We start from the raw sequence: 7,574 nt of genomic DNA, 5'->3' as shown, positions 1-7,574 counted from the left end.
GATTCTTGTTTAAGCCACAAGCCTATATGCTATTTTTGCTACAGCAGCCCTAACAGATAAAGACCTGGACATTAAACAAAAAAGCTCTTATACCAAATCAATTAAACTTTAAGCATGTGGAAAATTTGTGGAGACCTACGAGTGTTTGCCTCTCTCAAGGTTAGTTTCAAAGTGCAGGGAGACAGACTGGATTTTGTGTAATTTCCAGTAATGTAGTACCTGATGAGAACCCATGTACCTTTAGTGTTGCAATAATATAAAAAGCCTCAGGAGCACCCCAGCCAACACAAGTCCTCAGAGACAGTCAAGCAAATGGTGTCTGGGGCTGCAGAAACCTGCAAAGAGAGGATCCAGGGTAAACATGACTTCCAAGCTGACCATTGCTCTTTTGCTTTCTTGGCAGTTTCATGCTCTCTGTAGCATCAGGCAAAGGTAGGTACATACTTCTGATTACTAGAGCTTTCTTTTATCTAATTATGATCCTCAGAAAGTAAGGCTTTGAGAACAAAATGCTTTAAGAACAAACATTTATTTTCAAAACAAAAAAAATTTCATTTAATGTGAACAAGGATGAAAAATGACTTCCAGAGTCCTTGGACAACTTTACCTTTACTAACACTTTCTTTGGCTCTAAAGATGTATGTTTTCTTTTGATTTTAAAAGAAATTGAAATATTTTCACAGGCCTCTAAAATTATTGTGGTGCCTAGGCACTGCGTCTATTATGCTACATGCATAAGTCAGCTGTGATTGAATCAGAGTTTGAATTATTTAGGCTCTATCTCTATTCCTCTAAGGAAGTTGTGATATTTGGATTGGTATAAACATTTGGTTGCTAAAAATAAAATCTTGTTTTATAACACATTTATTTGCATGTCTGAATATAAGTTGAATTTTATAGACCAATGTATGGGACTTCCCTATAGCTCAGATGGTAAAGAATCTGCCTGCAATGCAGAAGATCTGGGTTCAATTCCTGGGTCAGGAAGATCCTCTGGAGAAAGGAACGGCAACCCACTCCAGTATTCTTGCCTGGAGAAGCCCACGGACAGAGGAGCCTGGTGGGCTACAGTGCATAGCATCACAAAGAGTTGGACACAACTGAGCGACTAACATTACTACTGTCACTATATATAAATACATATGTACCCAAACCCAGTTACAATTTGTATTATATTCCTTGGGATCCAGAGTTGATAAATATTGTTCATTAACATTGAGCTAGGTAACCCATATGTTTTAATTATCATTCTGTTGATGAAGATTCAGACAATAATCATTTCCTATCTGTTTTGAAGACCCCATGAGGGATCCTAGACCCTTCTGAGAATCTGTTCTACAGCAAGTAACATCTTGTTTTTAACATGTGGTTTCTGCACTTGAATTTTTTCTTTCATCTTTCATTAGCATTAAATAATTTTTTAAAAACACATCTCTGTGAAATAGACATAAGTTTCTATTCTTTCTAAAGATGGTTTATTTGTTGATGTTATTATAGCTGACCTCTTGGAAATATCACTATGGTTTCACAAAGGATTCTGCAAAATCAAGTGGAAAGAAAAGTGTCATATGGAGGTTCAACATTAATTTTAAAAACTATAAATATTAGTCTTCACATAGAAAGTTACTCAAAGCAGTCAGCAAAAACATTTTCAGTTCAGTTCAGTTGCTCAGTCATGTCTGACTCTTTGCGACCCCATGAACTCCAGCACTCCAGACCTCCCTGAAAGAAAGCAAATGGAAGTCAAAGTAAAAGTGAAGTTGCTCAGTCGTGTCCGACTCTTTGAGACCCCATGGACTGTAGCCTACCAGACTTCTCCATCCACGGGATTTTCCAGGCAAGAATACTGGAATGGGTTGCCATTTCCTTCTCCAGGGATCGAACCCAGGTCTCCCGCATTGTAGACAGACATTTTACCCTCTGAGCCACCAATGGAAGTCAAAGGATACCCAAAAAGTAGTCTTATTTGCAGCAATCTTCTTCTTAAAATTAAGACTTTTGTGTGTGTGTGATCCTTAACTCATCATGTTAGAGTTTAAAGAGATGCAGCAGAGTTCTTCCTTTTAATGAAACCAGTGCCTATTCCTTTATTATTTTCACTGCTTCCATTGTGCCAAGTCTGAGCGCACTGCTTCAGTGCCAGTGGATGATAACATGTTCCATTCCTTTCCATTTAAAATGTGTCATATAATGAAGAATGGTTCAGAATAGATTACACTGTAAAAGTTTAGAAATCATGTAATTGCTTTTAAAAGTGCTGAGTTATTTTGCATCTGCCAATGAAGAGTAACAGGGTTCTGGGTGTTCAGTGGTAAACAAAAATAAGAAATATCTCTGTCTTTATGAAACTTAATGTGGTGCAGATGTCTGTTTGGTTTTGGCTCGTGTTCCCTAGCTTCCAAATCCTAGAGCAGTAATTCCACTTACTTGATATAAACAGATTCTGAATCACCGCCTGGGGAGCTGGCTAACTTTAATCCTTTAAAGTAATTAGAGAAGCAGGACAGAGTTTCTGAAATAATAAGTTTAAATGGGAATGTTATGGCTTCCCTGGTTACTCAGCAGTAAAGAATGCAGGAGAATTGCTAAAGACACAGGTTCAATCCTTGAGTTGGGAAGATCCTCTGGAGAAGGAAATGGCAACTCACTCCAGTATTCTTGCCTGGAAGTCCCCATGGACAGAGGAGCCTGGCAGGCTACAGTCCATGGGGTCACAAAGAGTGGGACATGAATGACTGAACAACAGTAGTGATTAAAGCAACTCTTGGTTCATCCTGGTTAACTTTAGCAACCTGCCTCCAGATTACCCAGGAATTCCCTTTACTGTGACTTCTGGGTCCAATGGCCTTTGGCAACATAAGTGAAGTGCTGCCGTGGTTACTGGAAAATTGTGAAGAAATCCTGTTGGGACCATTTCAATTAACCACTGAACTCAAAGGACCATGATTTCAATGCCAAAGAATACCTAAAAACAGGTAAATAAAGCATCTCCCCGGAGAAGGCGATGACACCCCACTCCAGTACTCTTGCTTGGAAAATCCCATGGACAGAGGAACCTGGTAGGCTGCAGTCCATGGGGTCGTGAAGAGCCGGACACAACTGAGCGACTTCACTTTCACTTTTCACTTTCATGCATTGGAAAAGGAAATGGCAACCCACTCCAGTGTTCTTGCCTGGAGAATCCCAGGGACAGTGGGGGGCCTCGTGGGCTGCCATCTCTGGGGTCACACAGAGTCAGACACGACTGAAGCAACTTAGCAGCAGCAGCAGCAAAGCATCTCCCAATTTTTTTTTTTTTAGCTCATTCACCAAGAGACCTCTCCTGAGACTTTAGAAAAAGTGGGTGCAGACAGTAGTTATACAGATAGTTTTGAGAAAAGTTGGTTTGATTTTTCGCAATTAAAATTTTCATTTATCATGGAACTACTAAGGAAAACTCAGAAAACTCAGCTCCTCAATTACCTGATGGAATATTACTAACTCCAACCTGCCACCTTTTCTGTTGCTGCTGCTTAAATGATTACTTTTTCATTTGTTTGCCTCTTCAGTGAAAGAAAAAAACAGCAAAAGCAATTTCGCTTTTTTAATTACTGAAAATGTAGAGTAAAACAGTAAACTTAATACTATTAATTTCTCAAAAAAAAAAAAGGCACAATGAAAAAGTTTCTTTGCTCTTACCTAATTCAATGCTGAGTGCCAAAGAATTGATGCTTTTGAACTGTGGTGTTGGAGAAGACTCTTGAGAGTCCCTTGGACTGCAAGGAGATCCAACCAGTCCATTCTGAAGGAGATCAGCCCTGGGATTTCTTTGGAAGGAATGATGCTAAAGCTGAAACTCCAGTACTTTGGCCACCTCATTCGAAGAGTTGACTCATTGGAAAAGACTCTGATACTGGGAGGGGTTGGGGGCAGGAGGAGAAGGGGACGACAGAGGATGAGATAGCTGGATGGCATCATCAACTCGATGGACGTGAGTCTGAGTGAACTCCAGGAGTTGGTGATGGACAGGGAGGCCTGGCGTGCTTCAATTCATGGGGTCGCAAAGAGTCGGACATGATTGAGCGACTGAACTGAACTGAATTCAATGTTATCAACAGCTTTGAAGGATGAGAAAAATAAACGATAAAAAAGGATAATTTTTCCATTATTTCCAAAAACTTCTCAGTAGATGTGCTAACTTCAACTAAATAAAATCAGAGTTCTAGCCAGATTGGCACCCATACCACCCTATCCTTACTACTCACTGTATTTAGTCTTTCAGGGCCCTCTGGCCATCAATCCACTACACCAGCAGAACAGAAGACTGGAAATACTGGGTAATTAATAGGCCTGGAAGCAACCTTTAATGACTCACCAGTTCAGTTCAGTTCAGTTCAGTTGCTCAGTCATGTCTGACTCTTTTCGATCCATGAACTGTAGCACGCCAGGCCTCCCTGTCCATTACCAACTCCCAGAGTCCACCCAAACCCATATCCATTGTGTCGGTGACGCCATCCAACTCTCTCATCCTCTGTTGTCCCCTTCACCTCCTGCCCTCAGTCTTTCCCAGCATCAGGGTCTTTTCAAGTGAGTCAGCTCTCCACATCAGGTGGCCAAAGTATTGGAGTTTCAGCTTCAACATCAGTCCCTCCAATGAACACCCAGGACTGATCTCCTTTAGGATAGGCTGGTTGGATCTCCTTGCAGTCCAAGGGACTCTCAAGAGTCTTCTCCAACACCACAGTTCAAAAGCATCAATCCTTCGGCACTCAGCTTTCTTCACAGTCCAACTCTCACATCTATACATGGCTACTGGAAAAATCATAGCCTTGACTAGATGAACCTTTGTTGGCAAAGTAATGTCTCTGTTTTTGAATATGCTATCTAGGTTGGTCATAACTTTCCTTCCAAGGAGAAAGTGTCTTTTCATTCATGGCTGCAATCACCATTTGCAGTGATTTTGGAGCCCAGAAAAATAAAGTCAGCAACTGTTTCCCCATCTATTTGCCATGAAGTGATGGGACCAAATTCCATGATCTTAGTTTTCTGAATGTTGAGCTTTAAGCCAACTTTTTCCACTCTCCTCTTTCACTTTCATCAAGAGGCTCTTTAATTCTTCTTCACTTTCTGCCATAAGGGTGGTGTCATCTGCATATCTGAGTTGATATGCAGATTGACATTTCTCCCAGCAACCTTGATTCCAGCTTGTGCTTCCTCCAGCCTAGTGTTTCTCATGATGTACTCTGCATATAAGTTAAATGAGCAGTGTGATAATATACAGCCTTGATGTACTCCTTTTCCTATTTGGAACCAGTCTGTTGTTCCATGTCCAGTTCTAACTGTTGCTTCCTGACCTGCAAACAGATTTCTCAAGAGGCAGGTCAGGTGGTGTGGTAATGACTCACCAGATCAGATCAGATCAGTCCCTCAGTCGTGTCCGACCCTTTGTGACCCCATGAATCGCAGCACGCCAGGCCTCCCTGTCCATCACCTACTCCCGGAGTTCACTCAGACTCACGTCCATTGAGTCAGTGATGCCATCCAGCCATCTCATCCTCTGTCGTCCCCTTCTCCTCCTGCCCCCAATCCCTCCCAGCATCAGAGTCTTTTCCAAGGAGTCAACTCTTCACATGAGGTGGCCAAAGTACTGGAGTTTCAGCTTCAGCATCATTCCTTCCAAAGAAATCCCAGGGCTGATCTCCTTCAGAATGGACTGGTTGGATCTCCTTGCAGTCCAAGGGACTCTCAAGAGTCTTTTCCAACACCACAGTTCAAAAGCATCAATTCTTCAGCGCTCATCCTTCTTCACAGTCCAACTCTCATATCCATACATGACCACTGGAAAAACCATAGCCTTGACCAGACACACCTTTTTTGGTCATAACTTTCCTTCCAAGGGGTAAGCGTCTTTTAATTTCATGGCTGCAGTCACCATCTGCAGTGATTTTGGAGCCCAGAAAAATAAAGTCTGACACTGTTTCCACTGTTTCCCCATCTATTTCCCATGAAGTGGTGGGACCGGATGCCATGATCTTTGTTTTCTGAATGTTGAGCTTTAAGCCCACTTTTTCACTCTCCACTTTCACTTTCATCAAAAGGCTTTTGAGTTCCTCTTCACTTTCTGCCATAAGGGTGGTGTCATCTGCATATCTGAGGTTATTGATATTTCTCCCGGCAATCTTGATTCCAGCTTGTGTTTCTTCCAGTCTAGCGTTTCTCATGATGTACTCTGCATATAAGTTAAATAAACAGGATGACAATATACAGCCTTGACAAACTCCTTTTCCTATTTGGAACCAGCTTGTTGTTCCATGTCCGGTTCTAACTGTTGCTTCCTGACCTGCATACAAATTTCTCAAGAGGCAGATCGGGTAGTCTGGTATTCCCATCTCTTGAAGAATTTTCCACAGTTTATTGTGATCCACACAGTCAAAGGCTTTGGCATAGTCAATAAAGCAGAAATAGATGTTTTACTGGACCTCTCTTGCTTTTTCCATGATCCATCAGATGTTGGCAATTTGATCTCTGGTTCCTCTGCCTTTTCTAAAACCAGCTTGAACATCAGGAAGTTCACGGTTCACATATTGCTGAAGCCTGGCCTGGAGAATTTTGAGCATTACTTTACTAGCGTGTGAGATGAGTGCATTTGTGTGGTAGTTTGAGCATTCTTTGGCATTGCCTTTCTTTGGGATTGAAATGAAAACTGACCTTTTCCAGTCCTGTGGCCACTGCTGAGTTTTCCAAATTTGCTGGCATATTGACTCACCAGAGTAGCATGTAAATAGCTCAACTCCCTTGCCCCTCAGGTGGATAACTCCAAAGCATGTTTTACATGGTTTCCAGGAAAGCTCTGGGATTCCCAGGTGACTCAGTGGTAAAAATCTGCCTGCCAGTGCAGGATACTCAGGTTCAATTTCTTGGTTGAGAAGATCCCCTTGAGGAGGGCATGGCAACCTACTTCTTCTTTTTTTTTTTTTCTTTGTGTTCCTTTTAGATTTTTGTTTTCTTTTTTTTTTATTATTTTATTTTATTTTTAAACTTTACATAATTGTATTAGTTTTGCCAAATATCAAAATGAATCTGCCACAGGTATACATGTGTTCCCCATCCTGAACCCTCCTCCCTCCTCCCTCCCCATACCATCCCTCTGGGTCGTCCCAGTGCACTAGCCCTAAGCATCCAGTATCGTGCATCGAACCTGGACTGGCAACTCGTTTCTTACATGATATTTTACATGTTTCAATGCCATTCTCCCAAATCTTCCCACCCTCTCCCTCTCCCACAGAGTCCATAAGACTGTTCTATACATCAGTGTCTCTTTTGCTGTCTTGTACACTGGGTTATTGTTACCATCTTTCTAAATTCCATATGTATGCATTAGTATACTGTATTGGTGTTTGTCCTTCTGGCTTACTTCACTCTGTATAATAGGCTCCAGTTTCATCCATCTCATTAGAACTGATTCAAATGTATTCTTTTTAATGGCTGAGTAATACTCCATTGTGTATATGTACCATATCTTTCTTATCCATTCATCTGCTGATGGACATCTAGGTTGCTTCCATGTCCTGGCTATTATAAACAGTGCTGCAATG

General features: G+C 41.5%; 1 long non-coding RNA gene across 11 annotated transcripts in view; it reads left to right on the top strand.

The window, feature by feature from the left end:
* The first annotated feature begins 218 nt into the window (after nucleotides 1–218).
* The window catches only part of LOC109560576 (uncharacterized), a 29,343-nt gene continuing 21,987 nt past the window's right edge, over nucleotides 219–7,574 (top strand). For 3 of the 11 annotated variants that reach the window (XR_011567224.1, XR_011567225.1, XR_011567220.1), the window contains exon 1: nucleotides 226–432. This is a non-coding gene — a long non-coding RNA (uncharacterized lncRNA). Of the gene's footprint in view, nucleotides 433–2,788; nucleotides 2,976–7,574 lie in introns of all 11 variants that reach the window. The other 8 variants (XR_011567223.1, XR_011567222.1, XR_011567227.1 and 5 more) reach the window with 7 other exon arrangements.

This window comes from Bos indicus, chromosome 6 (assembly GCF_029378745.1).
Source record: "Bos indicus isolate NIAB-ARS_2022 breed Sahiwal x Tharparkar chromosome 6, NIAB-ARS_B.indTharparkar_mat_pri_1.0, whole genome shotgun sequence".
NCBI classification, from domain to species: domain Eukaryota; kingdom Metazoa; phylum Chordata; class Mammalia; order Artiodactyla; family Bovidae; genus Bos; species Bos indicus.
This window is presented reverse-complemented; position numbering and strand designations above follow the sequence as displayed.